This window comes from Danio rerio, chromosome 14 (genome assembly GCF_049306965.1).
Source record: "Danio rerio strain Tuebingen ecotype United States chromosome 14, GRCz12tu, whole genome shotgun sequence".
In the NCBI taxonomy this organism is placed as follows: Eukaryota; Metazoa; Chordata; class Actinopteri; order Cypriniformes; family Danionidae; genus Danio; species Danio rerio.
Window position 1 is genome coordinate 16,473,245 of NC_133189.1, and position 25,168 is coordinate 16,498,412.

A 25,168-nucleotide genomic window follows, 5' to 3' on the forward strand; every position below is an offset into this window, starting at 1 on the left:
CCAACAGGCAGGCTGAGATACGAGCTGGAACCGAGGGATCATCAGGATGAAAAGAGAGGTATAGCTGGGTATCATCAGCATAGCAGTGGTAGGAGAATCCATGTCTCTGGATGACTGGTCCTAGAGATGATGTGTAGATGGAGAAGAGAAGTGGCCCAAGAACAGAGCCTTGAGGTACCCCAGTGTTTAGATGCTGTAGGTTGGACACCTCTCCCCTCCAAGACACCCTGACTGACCTGTCAGAGAGGTAAGATCTGAACCATTGTATAACAGTGCCCGCAACGCCCAGTGACTCAAGCGTAGATAGCAGGATCTGGTGGTTGACAGTGTCAAAAGCAGCTGACAAGTCCAGCAAAATGAGGACTGATGATTTAGAGTCTGCTTTAGCCAGTCTGAGATCCTCCACGACCGAGAGCAGGGCAGTCTCAGTTGAGTGGCCTTTCTTAAAGCCGGATTGCTTGTTGTCCATGAGATTGTTTTGAGTAAGAAAGTCCAGGACTTGATTGAACACTACCTTCTCCAGAATCTTGGCCATGAATGGAAGCAGGGATACTGGTCTGTAGTTTTCAAGTAGCGTATGGTCCAGGTTGGGTTTCTTTAGCAGTGGGGTTACCCTAGCCTGCTTAAATGTAGTGGGGAATAAACCAGAGTCAAGAGATGTGTTAATTATGTGAGTCAGTGTTGGTATGACTGCAGGAGAGATGGCTTGCAAGAGATGAGAGGGAATGGGATCGAGTGGACAGGTGGTTGCATGGCTTCTCCATTAGTCTAAAAGCCAGTATGCCCTACGCTCAAATGAATCTTATAATGTAACTGTTCCCTGGGTTCGAACTGAAATAGGGAAGCAAGCCTTTAGACATGCCGCCCCCTCATCATGGAATACTCTTCAGTCTGAACTAAAGATATCTGAGCTCATCCCAATGACATCGTTTCGCTCTATCCTTTTTAACAAACAACAACAGTCCATTTCTCAATGCATGTGTTTTTAATATATTGAAATGCGGTAAAGCTGAAAAAACTGAAATTTATTTTTATATTAATTTTCTCTTAATTTCTCTTTTTTAATAATATTATTACATTTTTATACTTTTTATTTTTTTATATATATCGTGTGTTGCAGACCTCTTGGCCAGGTCACCCTTGTAAATGAGATCTTGATCTCAATGGGTTTTTATCTGGTTAAATAAAGAAAACTTAAGATTAGGTCACAAAACTGGATGAAATTAAGCTAAAAAGGCATTTATTAACACAAATTAACAATTAATATATGTCTGAATAATAATTATACATATCATTTTAATAGTTTATAATTTACGAACTCATTCTGAATTATATAAAAAACAACCAACTTTGCTTAAATAACTGGTTTGTAAATAATGTAATACTTAATTTAGTAATGAAATATAAATCATTACAAAGTATTAAAGTACAATTATTAAGCATATTGTACACTGTAAAAAAATCCCTGTATAAAACGTTTTTTTTTTTCTGTCAGCAGGGGCGCCAGAAAAAAAAAAAACGTAAAAATACAGAAAAAAAATTGTTAGAATAAAAGATGTAGATAAACTGTTAAAAAACAGTAGTTTTCTGTTTTACAGTTACAGGTTATTACTGTAATTATACATGTTATAACTGTAATTATTCGAGTTATTTATGTGATTATACAAGTTATTATGGTAGTTATACAGGTTATTACTGTAATTATACATGTTATTATTTTAATTATGCAAGTTATTTATGTAATTATACACATTATTATGGTAGTTTTACAGGTTATTACTGTAATTATACATGTTATTACTTTAATTATACAAGTTATTTATGTAATTATACAAGTTATTTATGTAATTATACACATTATTATGGTAGTTATACAGGTTATTACTGTAATCATACATGTTATTACTTTAATTATACAAGTTATTTATGTAATTACACAAGTTATTGTGGTAGTTATACAGGTTATTTCTGTAATTATACATGTTATTACTTTAATTATACAAGTTATTTATGTAATTACACAAGTTATTATGGTAGTTATACAGATTATTACCATACTTATACATGTTATCACTTATGGCAAAATACACTCGGGCCAGTTCCGGCTAGATTGTGGACTTACTGCCCGATTCCGGCCCGAATCAATCGGGCCAGATGCGGCGGCCGTAAGCGGGCTGACACTGCCGCATCCGCGCCGGAATCGGCCCGAGTGAAATGTATATATGTATATACAATATTGTATATACAAATGTATATACAATACGCTGCGGCCCGGAGCTGGCGCGACTCAGTATTTATATACCTTATAAAACCTTTTGGTATTACATTGATACTTGATATAACAACCATTTGAATTTATATAACAGCAAGCGCAGGCTATTATGTAAACAGAAAGTATAGGCACTGTGTTTAACCTTTGAATAAAATGTAAACTGCATACATATCCTATAACGAAAAGAATCAGACCAAGGACAAAATAAATACATGATAAATGTTTATTGATTGCAAGAAAAACAAATAGTACTAAAATTGAATAAATAATTTTGTAGTGCACAAGAATATCAATATAAAAACAACAATAAAAACATAAAGACACACAGGAAGACTTAAAGAAAAAAATCTGAAATTGCACACATACACACAAGTTTTTAAAACAACCCTGTTTTCCCAAAAGACATGAATTTAAAAAAATGTACAAGACACATCTTGAAACAGCAAAATGTTATATAAACCTGAATATAGAAATCAATTTAAGATATAGCAAGAAACATCTTACAAATACCTATGACAATCCGTAAAATATACAAGTCAAAATTGTAAAAAGAACTGGCAAATTCTAAAGAAACATCTTGAAACATTTTTCAATAAAACATTAAAATAATAATAAACAAAAAAAAAAAAAAAAAAAAAAAAAAAAAAATATATATATATATATATATATATATATATATATATATATATATATATATATATATATATATATATATATAAATGAAAAGAAACAAATTGCTCAAGTATCAGGGAACATCTTAATATACTTAAAATAAAAAAAAATAAAACAGAATAGAATAGTGATGTAGACAGTTGACACATTAGCTTTCTCTTCTTCCTTCCTTCCTCCATCCCTGTCAGGAGCAAGTTGTAGCCACCATGTAATGCATTTTTCAATCTCTTTATCAGTGGCGTGGTATAGACATTTGTCCTCACTGCATCTGTGATTAAAAGATAAACAGATAATTAGTAATGAACAAGTACTATTGTTAAAAAAATAAAAGAAAGAGGCTTGCTCTCATAGAAGTAAAACCTAAATGGGACTATATATAGATTTTTTTGTTCCTCTGGTTAATAATTGAAAGAAATGCACAGATGAAACGGCCCCTAATTGTATTAAAATGTATATTCAAAACCAACTTACTGACTCCGATAGTATTAAGGAGGAGTGCACGAAAGGCCACTTTTTAATTTGGCCCGCTGCAGTTAATTTGTTTAGTCAAGGAGTTAACCAAAAGCTTTTCCAGGATACGGCATACTGCTTAGTGCAAAACACCGATTATTCCAAAGTAGCCTACCTACAAAGCAAAAAAACAAACAAACAAACAAATAAATAATTAAAACAAAAACTTAAAACACTTTGAAATTAGCAAGAGCTTGAACTTACCAGTTTCTTCATTTGTTCGGGCTGCTACTTTAGTTGATTTAAGCTTTTTCAAGTAAAATTGAACAAAGCATGGTCAAATGTGTTTACATCTGGAATTTCATCACGTCTGTTTTGGTTTTGCTGGTTTATGAGAATCAGGCCCAGCTGCTGCTTTATGACGTTGTGTGATTTTAAATTTTCATTCAGTCGTGCTAAAAAAGAAAAATAACAAATTAGTATAAATCAACATGTAGCTTATTCTCATACGACTTGTGTAAATACAACAGTGGGTTAGACACTACTGATATTCTCTAGTTTATCTTTATTTTCTAGCTGCATTAAGCCTTTACAAGTTTAGTGATGTCTTAATTTCTTACAAAGACATGATGAGTTGCAGTAAGTTCTGTCTTGATCTCCAACTGCACTAGAACAAGGACTGTAAATGTTCATAGGTGTACTGGAATGTACAGTATCTGTGCATCTTGATGGTGGTCTTAAGATTTCTGCCATAGTCATTGATGGTGATGGTACTTGTGGTGCTGTATTGATTTCTGAAATCTTCATACCTGCCTTTTATCCAGCCTCTTTGTTCCAAGTAATTTTTCTTCATCACGGTATAGTTGTCTTTAATGTCCCTTGATCAGGTACATTTACAAAACAAAACATCACTTTTTATTATAGTGCCAGGGTAAAACTCGCTGGTTGTAATAGATCAATGACATTATGTTGACAGTATGTGTTTAAAATAATTTTAAACAAACCTGTTCTTTCTTTAGGTCTATGACGGGCGATCATCATCCTCATCTGTCTGCCAGTCAGAAATCACAGTTGCTTGTGAATGTTTGAGTCGAGCTTCCTCAAATGCGTCTATAATGAAACATCACATTGTTGTTAACCTCCCTTAAAGAAAAGTTCAAATCCTGAAATACTATCAAAGTTAATTAATGCCTATAATACCTATAGTGTAAATAATCAGTACACTGAAGGTTGCACAAGATTTATTAGTAGATTTATGCAGAGTGACAGCCTTATGAATCTGAGACATAGATTTGTAAGATGGTCAAGCACATGCATTATTCTGTACCCATGAAGATTAACCTACCATTGTGAAAAATGTTTGATGATGATGATAACCAATAACAATAAACCATTTCAGCTGTTTGTGAAGCAATTAGTAATGTAAAGTCTGAAAAGCTCAATCTATGTTGAAAATGTATCAGCAGTTTACAGCTTATAATGGACTTTAAGCACCTAACTATATATGTCTATTCACATGTTCATAAGAGTGTGCCATTGGCATCTTTGGTCGTGATGTGCTGCAAAATGACCTCACTAACCTTTGCTAAACAAGAACAATAAGACTTAACCAAACAACAAATATTGTTACCCATTTGTTTAAATCAGAATTTATCAGAATCAGAATTTTTGTCAATAACAAAAAAAAAAAAAAAACATTAAAATCTGCTTTAAGACGTTCAGTTTTACATTAACTGAACATTACAGCTTGAACAAAATATATAATTGATTCACATAGGCTAACACATATGAATTAAAAGCACATGTTTTGCCATGTTAGTGTTAATGGATTCGTCTACAGAAACTTTCTTTAACGTAAAGTTAGCTTAAACACCAATTCGTTTAATGTTTCTTTAAAACAATTAAAATAGTTGTCAGTTACTAAACACGTTACAGTCTAACATTGTGTTAAAGGAACAGAACTGTACTGAGTTTCTGCAGCTCGATATATCTCATAATCTTACATGTGTTTCTTATGAAACCAACTTCTGCTTTAAAAAAACAGTCGGCACAGGAACGTGCCGTCTCGAAAATAAGCGCATTTTTCACCGTTTTTCTCTAGATGATATATAATCCATTTATAAATAGCATTGTTTTGTTTGCGTCTAAACATTTCGACCATCCACACTAAATATTATTATTTTGTTGCTGTCCTACCATGAATATTTTCTCAAATTATCATTAAACGTGGAGCTAACAGATAACTAGATAAAATAAGAATTTAATCGGTTGCCATCAGCCGAGTCCTTGCCAGAAGCGGCCCGGACTCTACAGACAGACTCGGGCCGGATATGGTTGACTGGAATCGGGCCAGTGCTGTACAGCCGCATCACAACCGCATGTGTGCGGATAACACTCACCGATGCCAAGTCGGAGCCGGAGGCGCCAAAGGGCCGCCGAGCTCGGCCCGATTACACCCTGCTATCAAATGTTTAGTCAACTTTTTGTTGACTTCATATTGCAACTATAAAGATTGATTAGAAAAAATGTTTACAGGTCATAACATGCATACACAAGTAATATGTGTGATTAGTCACTAGGAGAAAAGTACTATAATAGCATACATCATAAATATTATAGAAAATAAATATAATAATTAAAATGAGCTTTTTATTTTATTTTACATTGCATATACTGTACAGTATGTGACCTAAAATGCTAGGCTATTATTTGACATTTATAACTTCAATTTAATCTTCACTTTAACAGGCTACAGAAAAGTCACGTTAATCCACATAATCATCACATGTGACCATGAATGAAGTTCATGTGACCACATGTGGAGACTTGTTCGAGATGACACGTTATCCTGTGAACAGCTGGCAGTTAAAGTTGGACAAATAGTCTAACCCATGTTATAACATGTGAAGCACATGAAACCCATTCCAACATGCTCACCATATTGCATTTTTAGCAGCTTTGCTATAATTTATTCAGCAACTGCAGTGCCAACCTTGTTTACAAATATTTATTTGAATGAGCTATTGTATAAAAATTGCATGTGAGCCTCGAACAGGCTCGAACCAGTGACCTTCTTGTGAGGCAATCGTGCTACCCACTGCGCTACCTGAAAAAACATGTAATACCAAAATACTAACAATTACCTGTAAATTAAATGTTGGAATTTTTAATTACAGAAAATATCTGTAAAAAAATATATTTCACCGTATAATGAAAAAAACAGGAAAATTCAGTAAAAAAATACAGACAATTATCTGTAAAATAACATTTATTTTTACAGTTTATTTTTACAGGAATAATCTGTAAATATTAACGTAAAATTACGTGTTACTCTCTTAAAATACAGTACATTTCCTTTAAAAAACAGAAAAAGAATGTAATACCAAAATACAAGCAATAACTGTAAATTTAATGTAAGATTTTTTTTATTACAGAACATATCTGTAAAACAACAGGTATTTCACTGTATAATGAAAAAACTGAAAAATTCTGTAAAAAAATACAATTACCTGTAAAATAACGTTTATTTTTTACAGTGTAGATGTGCTTAGAAGTCAAGAATACAGCATTTCAGCAATTCAGTTATAAACTGTTTTCTAACATTTGTTAATGTAGAGTTAATGTTTAACAGATAATGAATTCAATATTTGCTAATGCCTAATAAATGGTTTGTTTTTAGTTATTATAAACTGTTACCTTAAGGACTTATTTTTTTAACATGGATATAGAAAGTTTGGTTAATTGGGTTAGAAGTTATGGATTTGAGTGTAGAGTTTTGCAAAAGAAAAAAAGCAATAATTCAAAAAATGGGTTTTAGTCATTGAGAAACACAGTTTAAGCACTTCTGCAGATCTTTCCTGATGCTTCTGCACCATTCTCCCGTTGCTTCACTTTGTCATAGTAATGCATCATTTCACTTACTGAATTTTTTAAATATAGACCTAGAAATCCTTTCTGAGCAAGCAATATCCATTAGGGGGAAAATTATTCATGTGATGCCTATGCATTATTTATTAGCTGATGAAGAAAAGATGTCATCTTCACTTTGTCATTATTGTTGTCATCAAAGCAATACAGCAAAAGGTTGGATCTTTAATTGGCAGTTATTTTTCCACTAGCCCTGAAAGTTAAGCGAGGAATGGCTGCAGATTACAAAGTGATAGAAACATCAGACCATTCTGTGTTGAATAATTGTCTCATTAAGACTATTATTATTTAACTGTGTGTTAGACTGTAATGTTTTTAAGAAATAAAAGCTATATCCATTCATTCATCCATTTAATTATTATTCATTCATTCATGACAAAATTGATTTCTTTAATAATTTAGTTTCAGTAGTTGTATATGTAATTATTTATTAATAATTTAATATTTCATATTTTTTGTTTACTGAAGTAACATTTTAATAAAAATTAATGAATGAGTAAACAAATAATCTGAAGTATTTTATGAGCCAAACCAACTAGCTAATATGTAAATACCAACATAAGAATTTCCACTAAACATTGAAGAATAGGATTTGCAAGTGAAACTACTTCTCTGTATAAATTAGTACACTAGAGGGAGCCCCAGTACAAAAGAACCAAAAACTCATTCTGCCATTTGCCTCATTAGAGAATTTCCCTCTTTAGCTGACATTTCTGGCTCCTGGTCTTATGTCCCTGAAAAATGGATGTAAGCTTGAAGTAGGCCACAAGTAAAATAGTAAAAATGGTCCAATTTTATTAAATCACACATGAGCCTTTTTAGGCAAAGATGTGGCAATCTAGGCAATGTCTAATTCGAATGTCCCTCTAAAGGACCAAGACACTTGAAATTGCACTCTAACAGATAAAGAAGAAAAGAAAAAAAGGTCTGGATGTTAGTGGAGTTAATAAAGTGAGTTATACATGTATATAGTGCCAATGATGTGTATGTGTGTGTGTGTGTGTGTGTGTGTGTGTGTGTGTGTGTGTGTGTGTGTGTGTGTGTGTGTGTGTGTGTGTGTGTGTGTGTGTGTGTGTGTGTGTGTGTTTATGTGTGTGTGTGTGTGTGTGTGTCCAGATTAGTAAATTGTTTCAGTTGTGAAATGCAAATCATGATGGGAGATTTAGTAAATGGCTGGTGAAGTGTTCATATAGCCAGAGTGCCCTCTAGTGAGCCTGGCTGGGTAAAGCTAATAACTGTAACAGCCAAATGTGGGCCGTTTTGGGCCAAAAATGTGAGATGATCCACAAATATTAATCAGGGTGCAAACCGAATGTGACCCACAAGTGTTTTAGCAAATCTGGCTTAGTTTTGTTCAAATTTACCAGAGCCAGTTTTGGTAAATTTATGGCTAATGAAGCACTGACCTAAGCCAAATAGGCTGGCATATGATGCTAAAAATAAGCACAGTTTTAAAACATACATTGGCCAATTTTGGCAAAGATGTGGCACAATAAGCCCTGGCTTATAAAAATAAGTCTAGCTGCAGACCCATACACGTTTCAGGACACAATCCAGGCCAAACAATATTGGCATATATTTGATATACAGTTGAAGTCAGAATTATTAGCCCACCTTTGATTTATTTTCTTTTTTTTTTCTTTTTAAATATTTGCCAAATGATTTTTAACAAAGAAAACTTTCACAGTACGTTTAAATAATATTTTTTTCTTTTGGAAAAAGTCTTATAAATATATAGTCAAATATTATTTGCTGTCATCATGGCAAAGATAAAACAAATCAGTTATTAGAAATGAGTTATTAAAACTATTATGTAATTAGAAAATGGGTAAATAAAAAAACAAGGGGGCTAATAATTCAGGGGGGCTAATAATTCTGACTTCAACTGTATACCATATTTATATTAACAGTTTAGGGTTTCCCATTTCAGTCATTATTTCAGTCTATTATATTGAATGGCAATCAGAAATAACGCTTCCTCATTTTCCTGCACTGTTAGACATTTCAAAGGGTTTTTACAGTAACTTACTGGTAACACTGTTGCCCAGATCAATCTGTTGCTTCCCCCAAGATCGCTCATTGCCAGAGTGCTCTCGGCATGGATGCACTGGCTTACAGCTGGCCTCGGGGCATGCGCAAATACGCGTTTACCCCAGTGAGCCTGCTCGCGCAGTTACTGTGCAAGGTCAGGGAGGACGAGGAACAGGTTGTTGGTTGCGCCCTTCTGGCTCAACCGGACCTGGATGTCAGAGCTCTCCCTCCTCGTGATGGCCCTTTCCTGGCAGTTCCCTTCGAGAGAGCACCTACTCTCTCAGGGACAGGGCATTATCTGGCACCCTCACCGATCTTTGGAGGTCCTTAGACGCGAGGAAGACTTAGGTAACCTACGATTGCGGTGGCTAATACCGTCACTCGGGCTAGAGCCCCCTCCCCGAGCGCGACTATGCCCTGAAGTGGAGTCTATTCACTGAATGGTGCGTCTCTCGCAGAGAAGACCCCCGTAATTTGCCAGATCAGTGTTGTGCTTTCTTTACGCCAAGAGAAGCTGGAGAGCAGGCTGTCGCCCTCCACACTCAAGGTTACGTGGCTGCCATCTCCGCTCTCATGACGCGGTGGCTGGCAGCACCGTGGGAACGCAAAACCTCATCATCCGGTTCCTTAGGGGCGCTAGGCGAATTAATCCATCCTGCCCCCTCTCATGCCCTCTTAGGATCTCGCCCTCGTTACACGAGCCGCGTCAGATCCCTTCAATCCTCGACTCAGTATCTTTCTGTCCCTGAAGACAGCTCTGCTGGTCGCGTTAATATCGATTAGAGGGTCGGGGACCCGGAGGCATTTTTTCGGTCAGTGACTCGTGCCTGTAATTGGGCTGGCTTTCTCTCACGTCCCGAGACCCCGCCCGCGATATGTGCCCAAGGTTCCTACCACTCCGTTTTAATACCAGGTAGTGAGCCTGTAAGCGCTGCCCTCGGAGGAGGCAGACCCAGCCCTTTCTTTTTTGTCCAGTTCGCGTCTTGCGTATTATCCGGACCGCACTCAGAGTTTAGATCATCTGAGCAGCTCTTCGTCTGTTATGGCGGTCGGCAGCAGGGAAGTGCCGTACCGAATTAAGTTTTCCCACTGGTTTGTGAATGCCATTCTCTCGCTTATCAGAGCCGAGGTGAGCCGCGTCCCCCGAGAGTGCGTGCGCACTCCACTCCGAGTTTCGCATTCTCTCGAGCGCGCACACGCGGCGCCTCTCTAATAGACATCTATAGAGCTGCGGGCTGGGTGACACCCAACACTTTTGCAAGGTTTTAAAATCTGTGAGTGGAGCCGGTTTCCTCAAGGGTATTAGGTAACCCTTTGGTGATTGAGGAAACAATTCGGTAGGGTATTGAAACACGCTTGCTGCGCCATTCTCCCTAACACGGAGGTACGTGCGCCTTTTTATCTGTCAGTAAAGTTCCCCGTCAGGTGAGCCCTGCAGATTCCTCCCTGGCCCCCAGCACTGACTCAGCGGAGGAGTCACTTGCTGGCCCACTACGTTGTAGGTCTGCCCGCTGGTCAGCCCGCGTTTTGGGTAAAGGTGCCTGCTATGCGTGATCCCCACTAGGCGATCCCATATGCTTATTCCGCCACGGTTAAGTCCCCCCCCCCTGGGCGGACCCGTGTCTTCCCTCTCCGCTAACCACTTTTTTTGATATGCGTACTCCCCCTTTTTAGGGCTAGTCCATATGTAAATTCTGCCATCTATTCCCCCCTTGGTTAACGGATGGCCTCCGCAGCGTCCTCCCTATCGGGATTGCACGCTTCCCAACGTACTGTCGTATTTTCCTACAATTATCTAGATGCTCACGACTTCCCAAAAAATATATCTAAAAGACTTCTGTTTAGGTAGGATAAATTAGGGCCAGGGACACGTTGGAGGACCGCGCCTCCCATGATGTGGGTGCGTCACGCTTGCTTGACTATCCCCTCATCGGGGGCGTTGGTAAGGTGCAGTCATTATAGCGCTTTCCATAGTCTTCCCATACGTGGATTTTCAATATCAAATCCACTTAATAGCACTGAAGTTCCCCAACCGAAGGGGAACGTTCGAGGTTAAAGAAGTAACCCTTCGTTCCCCGAGGAGGATGTTTGGTCACTCCAGGTGTGCTTATATGCTGGGATAATTGGCAATAAAGCACACCTGTGCAAGCTTATGCTGCCAATTCATTGCATTCATTGGCCCGTTCAATACTCTTTCAGACAAGCGGCTTCTGAACCGAATCCTTCCCATACGTGTATTTTCAATATCAAATCCACTTAATAGCACTTCCGTTCCCCTCCTCGGGGAACGAAGGGTTACTTCTGTAACCTCGAAAGTTCTTCTCTAGCCAAGCTTGTGCAAACCCGCAGTCTAGGCACCGGAGGCTTGAAAGCTCACCGGCGGTTGGTCATGCTGGCCCACTGGATCAATATGGAAACTCATCAATCATGAGTGTCTTTCAGGAATCAGTCTTTCACTCTCCACTCCTCAATGACCAACACAGCATCTGGTCAGAATTTGGCCCAGTCCAGGATTATGGAGACCTCTGGATAAGGAGAAACAGACTAACATAAGCATAGAGGAAGCTTGTTTAAAAAAAAAAATAAATAAATAATAATAATAATATATATATATATATATATATATATATATATATATATATATATATATATATATATATATATACTGGTTAGTTATTTGAAACATAGCAGCTGGGTTGGGCTAGTTTTCAGCTGGTACAGAACAACCGGCTCCTGCTACTGGCATGCTAATTCTGATCGAATATTCAAAGTAATATGGTAAACAGTATAGAGACTCCTAAATGAACGAATGTGCGAATATAAAACCAACTTTACCTCTATGCATATTGTATAGATTTACGTTAGTGTAAACAATGTTATTATAGGTTACGTTGCGATGTTATTTTCCAAGCTTACGTTAGCTACTCTAAACCAGAGAAAAATAAGTTCACAACAGCTAATATATATAGTATAAATCAATATAAGTTAAAAGTTGCACGTTAAAATGAGTTTGAGTTTAATTCAGTGTTAACTTATCTCAGTTTAGCTAACGTTACCATTTTAAGATCGTTTCAGCCAATGTCGGCGAGCAAATGCTAACCAAGTTATAAAGGTGCTCAAATTAACGTCGAGTGTTGTCAGCACAGACAGACGCATTTTTACCTGGATTATTTATTGGTCTTTCATTCATATTCTTCTGGGGGAAAATATTCTCCGTCAGATCGCCATGCTATGTGTCCTCCGAAACTGCATCCCTCTTTTTTCCTCCTAAACCAAAACCCGCTGCAACACCGGTTCCTATGTAAATAAATAAAAAGATATGACGAGAACAATGGCTAGTAGTCATAAAGTCTAATTTTAAGTAATAGCAGTGTTAATGTAATAAACTAAACAAAGGTAACATCTTAATAGATGTTATAAGTCTCAAATGGGCGAAATACCTCCAAGCCAGAGAAAATAATATTAGCCAACTTTATACATGACTTTGTCCTATTCTCATCCACAAAACATTTTGTAAAATGAAACACTGCCTCAGCTTACCGTAGTAAAGTTTGTTAAATCCAGCATGTTCGTTAGGCACGCTTATAAATTGTCCTCCAGAATTGCGTCCAAGCAATTCGAAGCAGTTGTGGAAAATACAGTATAATACACAAATTTTCACATACACAGTAAATCACTGTATATGTTGTTCGACGTCACACTAAATTCCCATAATGCAACGGTGAATCCAGTTATTTACTGTAAAACGAATGTGCAGTATTATACTGAGTATAATACAGTAAATTACAGAAATGTGTAAATTACAGAAATGTTTAACAGTGTGTCGATTGCCATATTTGTGAAATAGTATTCATTATTGTCTATTGTGGACAGTATTTATTAACATATAAAAATATACAGATGACAAGGTCAGAGAAGACGTTAATAACATTAACATACGTTGTAACCACGTATGGTCCACGCCTGCCTAGATCGTGTGGTCTGCAGCTGGATATTATCGGGCTAATGTGGGTGAGCCTAAATTAGACTGCATAGGTTTAATAAAATGTGGTCCAGTTATCTTAAAGTCTATTTGGTCCTGTTTTGCCAAAGTAGGGCACAGTAAGCACTGGCTAAAGTCCCCTCATATTTTTCTGGTCCTGATCCGCTGATCCTTAAACATATGTTTTGACAAATATGTGGCAGAGATGGGAGCCTAAATACCCCACATACACATGCCACACATGCTGCAAATAAGGCCTAGTTTCGCATAGTATGTTTTTTCCACATACTAACACCCTAACACCCTTTGTCAGGCAAAGACTTTCCATTCCAATTCACATAATTAAACAAAAAAAGCCAATTCAGATTCTACAACATCAATTACCCAAAGACTCATTTATGAGTGTGTGTGAGACACCTGACTGTGTAGAAGTACATTGCAGAGCTAAGAGACTGCAACGGGGTATCCTGGCTAAACAGAATCCCCCAGACACTTCTGCACCTTGCTCGTAAATACTCAAATCACCATAAATTCAAGACAATAAACGCTTCACCAAAACCTTTGCCTGGTAATGAGTTGATGTGAAGACCATTTTCCCTGGAGTGGAGTATCTGGCAAAGACCTTCTCAAAGTCAAACCCCAAATTAACTGATGTGAATAAGATGGTGTAGTGCAGCTGATTGATATTGGCATCAACCAAAATGTGATGTTGCGGCACAGCTGATTGACATTGGCATCATCCAATCACTGCCTTTTTAAAGCCTGATTGGTTGTTCCTTGGGATGCGTCACGTCCAACTCTGCACTTCGTTTGGGTATCCGTCTTCGTGGCTACAGGTAGAGGCATTGTGCTAGTTCAAGTAATGATTTTTCATTTGTTAGAATGGGCCAACGTTAAGTTTTCCTTTTGGCGTTGTTATAGTGCATTGTGTGGCTGTGGCATTTTTCTGGGCTGGTGTGGCTGGATGACTGTTCACCATTGCAGGAACTGAGGCCTTTTCCTGGTGGATGACTGTTTTTTTCCAATTGGTGGTGGTGCTTCTTTACCGTGTGCTGTGGGACACTGAGTGCTTGATAGTGTGATTCGAGTGCACTATGGTGTGTGCGTGTGCTGGGGTAAAGTCAGTCTACTTGTATCCAGTCAGTGGGAACCTTTGATTTTTTTGTAGATTTTTTTGTCATTGTTTTTCTTTTATTTAATGATATGAAGTGGGAGTTTGTGAGCTGTTTTTAAAAACCAGTACATCTTTACATTTTATCAAAATAAATATTTTTGTACTTTTGTAATTACCTACGTCTCTGCCTTTTTGAGGGAAACGAACCTATGTGCCTTTTCTAATAGAGTTATTTCCCTGGGTAACTCCCAGGGTAGCGCAGTCGGTCATTTTTTATTCAAAGATAGTTACAACTTTCTCTCATCTTCAAATTTCAGGAGGAGCATGCGCAGAAGTTTCAGTATCGAATACGCCATTGACAATTATTCTATTATCAAATCAGTTCTTGAACAAACCCCTATATATACACCAAAGCTGTCTTACCTGCAGCATCTCACGACTTTAGCATCCCTCCACCACCCCAACGTCTCACCTCTTAAGCATTACATTCCCGGGGGGGAGTGTTCTGGGGCCGGGCTAGATACTTCGCTCGAATCCCAACTACTCTTGGGTGTTGGGGTGTCTCCCCAAGCTTAGAGCCCTCTCCCCGGACAGCACGCCAAATACGCCTTATACTTAAACGACTGCAAGTGTGAACTCGTGAAATGGAGATTGTAAAATATAACAGTGGAATTAAGACCACTATACCAATCACACAGAGACATATAAAATGACAACAAACATGAATATAGAGCACCAAGATACACCATATTAAAAGCTATTCTGTGTGGAGGTACTTTGGTGGAGAAGGTAAAGTCCAGTGCAAAGAGGGAAGCCCGAACAACAGGTTTCCTTGCTGATCTTCTTCTCAGATTAGAAGGTTTATTGTTTTACTGTCTGGCCATTCTCGTGGTCTTGTCTCATGTGGAGTTCCATAACAGTTCTTAAGGTTTAATATTATGGAGAGACTTGGCATCTTTACATGCTCCTTGTGCACTGGAAGCAATAGCTGCTCACTGCTCTTGGCGTATCATCACTGTGTGTGTGTGTGTGTGTGTGTGTGTGTGTGTGTGTGTGTATGTGTGTGTGTATGCGTCTGTGTGTGTGTGTGCGCTTACACACTCAAAATGTGTGTGCGCTCTAGAATGGCTTTTAAAAGCAGAGGACCAATTTTGAGTATGGGTAAAACCATACTTGAGGCTCACTTCACTTTAGAAGCAAGTAGGGTGGAGAGGCAACAGATGGAGGCTTTGCAGGTGGGAGAGTCTAGAACTTCTGTTCCTAGGAATGCTGGAGAGTTAAAGCTGTGAGTCTATCTGATAATTGCCCTTGCTGGGAGCTTTGCTACTCTTCTGATGGTGATAAATGTGTACATGCAGACTCTCTCATTATCGAACAGATAGATGGCCTGGTTTTTTGTCAGAACTTATTGTCAGAAATAGACATTACATTTCCCTTTTGTAACAACAAGATTACCATCATGTAGGACTTTCAACCATATTTTCCAACAAGATCCACACACGCGGCTGGCAGTAAAGGACAGCACACACACACAAACACCCACATATCCCAAAATGTAGAATTTTTTTTGCTTTCCATTTGGCGATGTCTTATTAAATTCCATAACACTATCACCAATCCTTACTCCTTATTTGCATCTAATATCCCAGTTTGTCACAGGGCATGAATGAAATGTTCATGAGTTAAAGTAAAACTGCTAAACTGCAGTGAAAGTCAGGCATCCTGCTGATTTGATCCAGAAGGGAACTCTTTTGTCAGACGGCTCACCGGTCAGGTATACATCCATGCTAAAATACTATAGTGAAAGTCATCATAGCTTGTTTAGAATAGACAAGAGAGCGTGTGTAACAACATTGGGAACTTATGTAATTAACACTAAGCACACACACACACTCCCACACACCAGACATCCCAAGTTGGAAAAAGTCATTTCCGGGGGATACAGAGTTGATTTGCGTGAGGTAGCGGATTAGTGGGTGCTTGAACGTATATGTGAAGGGGGCATGTGCGCACGAGACGTACTTGAAGAGTGGTGGGTGTGAGTTGCGCGCGACGTACCTGAAGAACGGTGGGGATGAGTTGCGCGAGACGTACCTGAAGAGTAAGTAGGGATGCAGTGGAGAGAGGGGTGTGCAACATATCTAAGGACCGGGCAGGAGACTAGCGAATTCCGGGAGATTATCATTTATTTGCGGGCATCCGGGAGTGTCTATGCATTTCAGCGATACTCCGGCAACTTCCGGGAGACTTGGGATGTCTGCACACACTTGCATTACAAACGCATCACAAAAATAAACAACAATTATCAAAAGCAAATAATGCAAAACCACTAATTAAAGGGGTGGTCCACTATGATATCATATTTTAAACTTTAGTTGATGTGTAATGTAGCTGTGTGAACATAAAAAACATCTCTGAATGTAAAAAGTTCTAAGTTCAATGCAAAGGGAGACCTTGGTTTTTACAAATTTAGCTTAGCAAAGCCTACAATTAATGAATTTCGGGGAATACAAAAATACTTCTGCCCCCTGTGAGATCACAAAGGTTTGCTTACTGCGCACACAATCTGCGCAGCTAAGGGCCATGGCCAGAGGCACTGTAACGTTATAGCAGAGATGAAGCTAAAAATGCGTCCAAACACTGCTGTTTCCCCAGAGCTTCGTCTGTTTCTGTATTTGGGCTTCCAAAGGACACGGCTCAAAGAAAGAAGTGCTAACAGTTCAATATTAAATATTGAATATATATATTTGACAAAACAGCTTCCAGAATCTCTCCCAGTTCAGTGCTGGATTCGGCTAAAATCTTCTCAAAGCAGAGGCTGTGAGCTACAACTTGTAAGTGTTTTTATTTGTTAAAGTTGATCATGACATGTACAGTGTCTAGCGTTAACGGTATGCTGTAGCAACGATGTAAATAATGGGAAATGCTGCTTTGCAGGCAAACAATTTAGCTACAAATTCATATTTATCAGTCAAACTGCTATAAACACACACACACTCCACCAGTACGTTTGTGTCTCTTATGTGTGTGCGCGACTTCATTGATTGTCTTCAGGCAGCTTTTCCATGTGTTTCACATCTCAGATAATGAAGTTGCAAAAGATATGTGGATGATTCATATTACTTACACCTGCATATTCTGTATATATGTGAAAGATGTTGTGTAACGCATAGAGTTAATAAAAATACAGGATAGCTCACCCGACTCGTGATAGCAGTAGAAAAATAAATCAAGGCTCACACAGGTAACATCCCACTTTATTCTTCTGTCACAACATATTACAGAAAATAACTTTATCCAAGCATCAAAGAAAAAGAAAAAAAAAAACTCCAGTGCACATGTCCTTGTTACAGAAAGTTCACACATTCACTCACACACACACACACGCATTCACACACACACACATAGATGCACACACAATGGCAAACACTCTTAAAGGAGCCGCACCCCGTTTTTACTCGTTACAGACACTTATCAGATTTTATTTTAGAGAGCAGGCAGGGGGTTGACTGATTGTTTACACAGCAGAAAAGCGCATGCTTTTACGGGCGTGACGTGGAGCCGATCCACAAATAGCAGCACATTATGACGATGACCAATCAAAGTCACTTAAGGGCGGGCCTTTCAGAGGAACGAGGAAACTTGACAGTCGTTTTCATGTTAGCTGAGTAGCTCAGTATAATCAAAGTGAGATATATGAAAAAATAACGCGATTTCCTTCAAGTGAAACATGAGCACACATTGCTTTGCTTCACAACCAAGCCTTAAAATTCCATTCTGGACCCCCCCTTTAAAAAAATTATAGGGGAAAAAAAAACAAAAAGTCAACACTAGCACAAACATAACCATATGAATAAATATACAACTAAAAGAAACAAAGTCCAAGCACAAAAAAACTATATTAATAAAATCCTCCAATCTCCATTAAAATGTTGAGAACAAACATTCACACAATGATCTCAGGCCCCATTTACACTAATACGTTTTAGTTTAAAATGTGAGTTTTGCTACTGTTACGCCATCCGTCCACACTACCCTGGAGTTTTCAAGCATTGAAAACAGAGCTGTTTGAAAACGCTGAAGAGGCTGCTATCTGATTGGGGCAATATTTTTCTAAATATTATATAGCCTACATAAAGTTAAGTCTTGCATCCTCTCCTTATAAGGTTAGACTTGTTTGATAGTTTGAAGTTTGATATGGAAAACAAACTCTAGAGAATACATCGGGTAAATATTCAAAGAGAACAGTATACTTTATAACCTCAATCCCATCACTCTGGCTACTTTGTTTCACTTTCTTAACAATGAAATGAAAACATGATATAAGAAACTGCCTATTTTCATTGTGATAATAGCAACTTAACAGACACCAAAAAAATTGAGGCATCATGTAGCTACATATTTAAACTTGATAACGGATCTCTGGCTAATTTGGTTCTTCAAACAAGTTCGCAAATCAAGTTAAAATGTCTGGATGAACTGATCTGAGATCTGCGTGCGTTGTAAAGGACAGATCTATCGATCCTCGAAATCCTGATCAGCAATGCAACGATTGGCTGACGGCACAGCAGCATTATGACATAATCTGATTAATATTAAATTATCCATATGAGCAAAATTACATAAAATTAGCAGTAAACGGTTTGTTTATTATGATACACAATAACTTCTCACATTTGTTGTGAGCTGCAGGCTTTACACTTTTATGTGTCAAGAGTATTCATCATGTATTTCAATGCGTGTATTTAGTTCTGCATTTAGAGGAGATTTTTTTAATGTTTTTTTCTTTTTTAAATCTGCGTAAGGAATAACTGTATACATTAATTTTGCATCAAAAAAGCATTTTGATATCGGTAAAGGTGTCTGCAACTTTTGGGAAACATCAAATCACCTGCATATTAGCTGTCAAAACATCTAAAAAGTTAATATCCACAAATTTTCACTTTGAACCACCAGGTGGCAGTCTTTGTACTTTTATTTTGGAGTGCAGATTGCATAAGTTTTATTATATTATATTATATTATATTATATTATATTATATTATATTATATTATATTATATTATATTATATTATATAACTCATTCATTAATTTTCTTGTCGGCTTAGTCCATTTATTAATCTGGGGTCGCAACAGTGGAATGAACGTTATTTTATACCCCTTAGTATCATTCAGTCTTTGTCTGGTATTCTAAGTTGATGTCTGGTTTCACCATACGTCCTTCCTGTGGTCAGCCAATGTGTTTATCAAGAAAATCTTCGTGTTTTGATAATCATGCGATCTTATGCCTTCCTGTAGTCAACCCAGGTGTTACACCGTCATCTTCATTGTAAGCATATTTACAACACAAAAAGAAAAATAGGAAACGTACCCTCTCTTTTGCTGAATATCAGTTTTAATAATAAATAACGACCATTATAAAATTATAATGTACAATAAATTTATAAATTTTAGGAAATAAAGACAAGTAATCAGTCAAATGTGCAGAATCTGTGTACATGGTTACATCAATGTAATATATTTAAATAGATGATATTATGAAAAAAATATATATATATTACCTTATTTTTGCACTCAGACAAGGCAAAACACGTTACCTGAGAACAAGAAATAGATTCAAAAGACTAAAGTTGGGCAATATCTCAATAGATATAGACAAGATTAATTAAATATTACGTTTAACAAATATAGTGAGATATGATCAAGCGGTGGATCCTTGATAAATAGTCCAACGTGTCATGCACAGCTCTTATCGCTGCAGTGCATGCCAGAGTGTATATGTGGTCAAGTGATATGTGTTTTCAGCGATATATTCAATTCATGTTTAGTCTATAGCGCTTAGTAGCTTAACATAGAAGATTATAGTAAGTTAAAACAATGTCAGTCCAGTTTTCAGAGTTTAAGTTTAGTTTAGTGTGGGTTAATTTTCACTTTTGAGTGTCCAAACACTAAAGAGCAAATCTGTCAATGCGCAGCTCCACAAGTCCCAAACCATGCAAGCCAGTGGCGACAGTGGCAAGGAACAAACTTCACCAATTTTGCGGTATAGTGTGGACGGAGAGTTGTTTCGAACCGCTGGGTGAAACGCCGTTGTGGATGCAGACCGTTTTTATTCTAAAACACTGTTTTAAAACTAAAACGTAATAGTGTAAATGGGGCCTCAGCCACCAGCTTGATGTAGAAGCTGCCTCCAAATCACAGTAACAAAGCAGCATAGTCTTGGTAGTAGCTCTATTGACGATGATCCTTTAATAACCCCCATAGTGCAAAATGATGTAAATCCCCATAATGTTTGCAAGGGTGGATGAGCCGTACAATTGTTCACAAATTATGTTGCAACTGTCCATTCAATATGGGAGTAACAAAATACATTCTCAGTAACTGCATCTGTAACCTATATAGATGAAAGTCTCTCCCACTTGGAAGTCTAGATCGTGTGGCTGGCATTGTGTGTCCTGAAACATGTGTTGTTCTGCAGCTGGATATTATTGGAAAATGATGCATCCCAGGCAGCCTGACAGCCACTTTTAAATGCATGACTTGCAGTCTGATAGGTGACTCTCTTACTACAAGGGCATGGCCCTATTGGCCCTACCAGACAGTTCACTTTAAATATCAAAATGTGTTGCACAATTTTCAGACACTGAAATTAGTTTTATTATTTTAAGTTTACATTACTAGATGATTAATTCTTTAAAGAGTATCAGTTTACATGTTCTCAGCTAATCAGATCTTACGTGTTTTCTTCTTTTTTTTTTCCTTTTCAGGCACTTAAGAGTTATGCTGAAAAAAAAAAGTCTTGTTTTCATTACATGGTGCTTATAAGGAAAACATGGTCCATAAGTTTGGCTATTCATTATATTTTGTAAGAACTCCCAACCAATCACTGCAACTTATTTAAGAGTGACAATTTACATTTTTGACAACCATACAAGCATAAGAATGTATAATAATAAGTATGATATATTTTATGGTCTTAAACTTATATAGAACACTGATTAATTGACTTATTCATTCATTTATTCATTGGGGGCTGATGAATAGTTGATTCTTACTGGTAAAAATTAAAGATGTGCAATTAATTTTTAATGAACATACATTTATTGTTGTCTTTAAAAGGTCTTGACCACAATACGATTACACATCACTTTGCCAAAATATTTTCAGTTATGTCAAACCTCTTAACGGCCTACAACAACTTTGGAAAAATTACTTCCTAACAATATATGTAGGTGTGCAAACCAAAAAACAGCAGAATAATAGATTTTGGTTTGTTAAATTGTTTGCAAAAAGAGGTGGTTATTACACTTTGGTTGTGCATTATTTTCTATTTAAATAGATCAAAGTCAAATATTATTTCTGTGTTTTTGGCCATTTCCAATTATTCCTTTATGCATATGCATGTGTGTGTGTTGCAGATGATTTTATTCAAATTGGCATGTTTATTTGATACAGACATATACGTGTTTCGCTGGAATCAAACCCAAAAGCTTGGCTTTAATGTCATGCCCTACCAGTTGAGCTACAGGGGGACGAATTTAACTTTATGCATACAAACCAAGTCACATTAGAGCCCTTTGCACATCCCGTTGTCCAGCAATGACTTTGCATCACTGGCACAGTGGCACTGAAACTAACCTTTACCAACCTTCAAAACAGTAGTAAATTCTGTGCAAAAAAGGATATTGCCTCCTGAAGATGCTTATTCTTACAACACTATGGTAAAAATTGTGTTGAGTAAATCACAATGTATCTATTATGTGAATATAAATATTTTTAAAAAAATGTTAAAGAAAGACATGAAACCTGTAAGGTTTGAATCAAAAACACCATAATAGTAACACAATCAGCACAATTTTGCTTTTTAACTGTAAAAAATACTGAACAAATAGTTCCTGAAGGACTATGAAGGTACTGGATAATGTTTTCAGGCTGACAAATATTTGCAGTAATTAATATTAGTTAAATAATTAATTTATATATATATATATATATATATATATATATATATATATATATATATATATATATATATATATATATATATATATTGGGCATACTTTGCATAGTTTTCATCATACTCATACATCATTTATTAATCATAGTTTAATATTCACTAATGCAGTATTCACATTCATATTTTGCTTTATTTATATTTTATCATTAATGCACTGTAATGCACTAACTATGAAATAACATCTAAAAAATATCACTAATATTTATTTCTAGTGTATTTCATTTTAAAATCATTTTCTATAATTTTTGTTTTGATCTTTGTTTTAGTTGCAGACATTTATAACTGACTTTGTCCCATTAGGGTAAATCATTTTCAGAAACTTGTCTAAGAGTTAATACATTCAAATTTATTTTCTCTGTCTAGGAATAAGTCAATACATGTCTTAGTGTTTCAGAAATATATTTAAAAAAAACTTTATATTAAATGTCATATACCACAACATTTATTTTAAAACTTCCTGGAACTTAAAGCAGTTCTTTTTTTTATTTTTCATTATTTTAAAATAATGCAAACGTCTTTGTGTTTCAGAAAGTTGTTTTAAAACAATGTTTTAGAATTTTTAACAGTATTTAACCATTATAATTTTGTTTTACCAATATATTTTAGTAGTCACAGTGTAAGAGTTTTTGTTTTTTAAACACAATACCATGTTTTTCACAAAGTAATGTAACATTTTTTTATTCTCCTTCAGCTTAGTCTCTATTTCAGAGGTTGTCACATGAGCCACCAACTATTCCAGCAGTTGTTTTACCCAGCAAATGTCCTTCCCACCGCAACCCAGTACTAGGAAAAACCCATACAAACTCATTCACGCATTCACGCACGCACACATGCACGAGCATACACACACACACACACACACACACACACTATGGAAAATTTAGTTTATTCAATTTACCCATAGTGCATGAAATGTGGGGGAAACCGGAGCACCCAGAGGAACCCACGCAAACACGTGGAAAACATGCAAACTCTACACAGAAATGCCAACTAGCCCAGCCAGGACGCAAACCATCAACCTTCTAGGTTAGGTGATAGTGCTAACTTGTGTGATAGTCTTTATGTTAAAAATCAGTAGTGAACAATGTGTAAATTGTCAAATACAATGTTAAAACAATATTTTAACCATATAAGTTTGTTTCAAAAACAGCAGTGTAACAATGTCTTTTCACAAAAAAGTAGTGCAAGTATCTTTTTTAATAACAGTAGTGTTACGTAATGTTTCAAAAACAGTATCAATATTTTTTTAAACAGTATTGTAACAATATAAGTTTTTTTTTTTTTTTAAAGTAGCAACAATCTCAAACTATCATACTTTCTGAAATTGGTACATGTTTTCCTCTCCTTCCTCTCTGAAACTTACTAACATCTACCAAGAACACAGACATAAAAATCCTTACATAAAAAACTATTGCCTCACATTGACAGCCAGTAGATTCAACTCAAAATGGATCTCTTCATTGGCCACCACTTTCAGTATATTTTACAGTATTCAATTTCTGAAGTTGTTGTTGACCAGTGTTTTTTCTACTAGTCTTATAAGCGGATCACAGTTGTGTCAGACTTTAACAACTTTTTATGAATACCTAAACACAACTTTGATCCCAAGAAGGTGTATATATAAATAACCAGTGACCTTTTCTGCTGTAAGGTGATTGTGCTACCCACTGCGCCAACACTATACACTGACCACTATTCTGTCCTTGAAATGTTGTGATGTGTGTTTTTCTAAGGTTCTTCTCAGATATATACTTCTTTGATGAAATTTGTTTTTGCTAAACTTCAAAATAATAATTAAATAATTAATTTAATAGTATGACATGCACGTTGGCAGTAAGCATTGTTTTCTCACTGCAAGACGGTTAATGATTTAAGTCCCGGCTCAGTTCTAATTTCCAGCAAACAAATAAATGAACAGCAAATACACGTTGTGCCCCATATGTTCCAAAACCAAACAGGTGGGCAAATCTAAGCTTGTTTTTAATAAAACAAACATAAACATGCATATAATAAATACTACTACTACTACTAATAACATTATACAAAAGCAAATTGTCATGAATAAACTGAAAAAGCACCCAGAGATAAAGAAGGCATGAAGGCATTGGTTTTTATATTTATGTAGAAAATAATATTTTTTGTAATAAATTATTCCTTTAATTCTTTTTCATTTGTAAATGTATTTATGTATTGCTGTACATTCTGTGTGTATTAAGCAATGTGTAAGCGAGGCGCACAACTAACGCACTTTAGACGTGCTCTCAGCTGGTTTATTCTGCAGTCTATTTTAGTTCCTCAAAATAGTAATGCGCCAACAATGCGCCTTAACACGCCTCTTATCTAGACCAAAACACCAATGAGTCCACAAAGTAGTGCAAATGGATTTGCTATTTAAACAATGTGCTGGAAAACAGTAAAATTAGTGATGCGCTGGTCTGAAAACACGTCATAGAAACACATCTTGCGCCTTATTACGCCGGGTGTATGATATGCCCTCGGTGTATGCTACCAATGTAATGCTTTATTAAAATGTTTTTACAGATTGTAGACAATTTTTATTATATGTCCTCATTTTGCATATGATAGATAATGGATTTCACATATGCATATAATGTATTTAGTGTCAGGATCTGACATAAAGCCACACTAAAAAGGCATGAGATAAGACAGTGAGCTCACGGTAATTCATGTTCAGCTCTTCTTC

General features: G+C 36.5%; 2 long non-coding RNA genes across 2 annotated transcripts; one reads left to right on the forward strand and one right to left on the reverse strand.

Annotated features, from left to right (window-relative positions):
* Positions 1-1,449: 1,449 nt before the first annotated feature.
* On the forward strand, positions 1,450-5,045 carry LOC141377480 (uncharacterized). Its single transcript, XR_012389654.1, has 3 exons — positions 1,450-1,772; positions 1,962-2,209; positions 3,325-5,045. It is a non-coding gene; the product is annotated as an uncharacterized lncRNA (long non-coding RNA).
* On the reverse strand, positions 3,028-3,773 carry LOC141377479 (uncharacterized). The gene is made up of 3 exons (XR_012389653.1): positions 3,659-3,773; positions 3,416-3,569; positions 3,028-3,212 (listed from the first exon to the last, which is right to left on the reverse strand). It is a non-coding gene; the product is annotated as an uncharacterized lncRNA (long non-coding RNA).
* Positions 5,046-25,168: the final 20,123 nt, after the last annotated feature.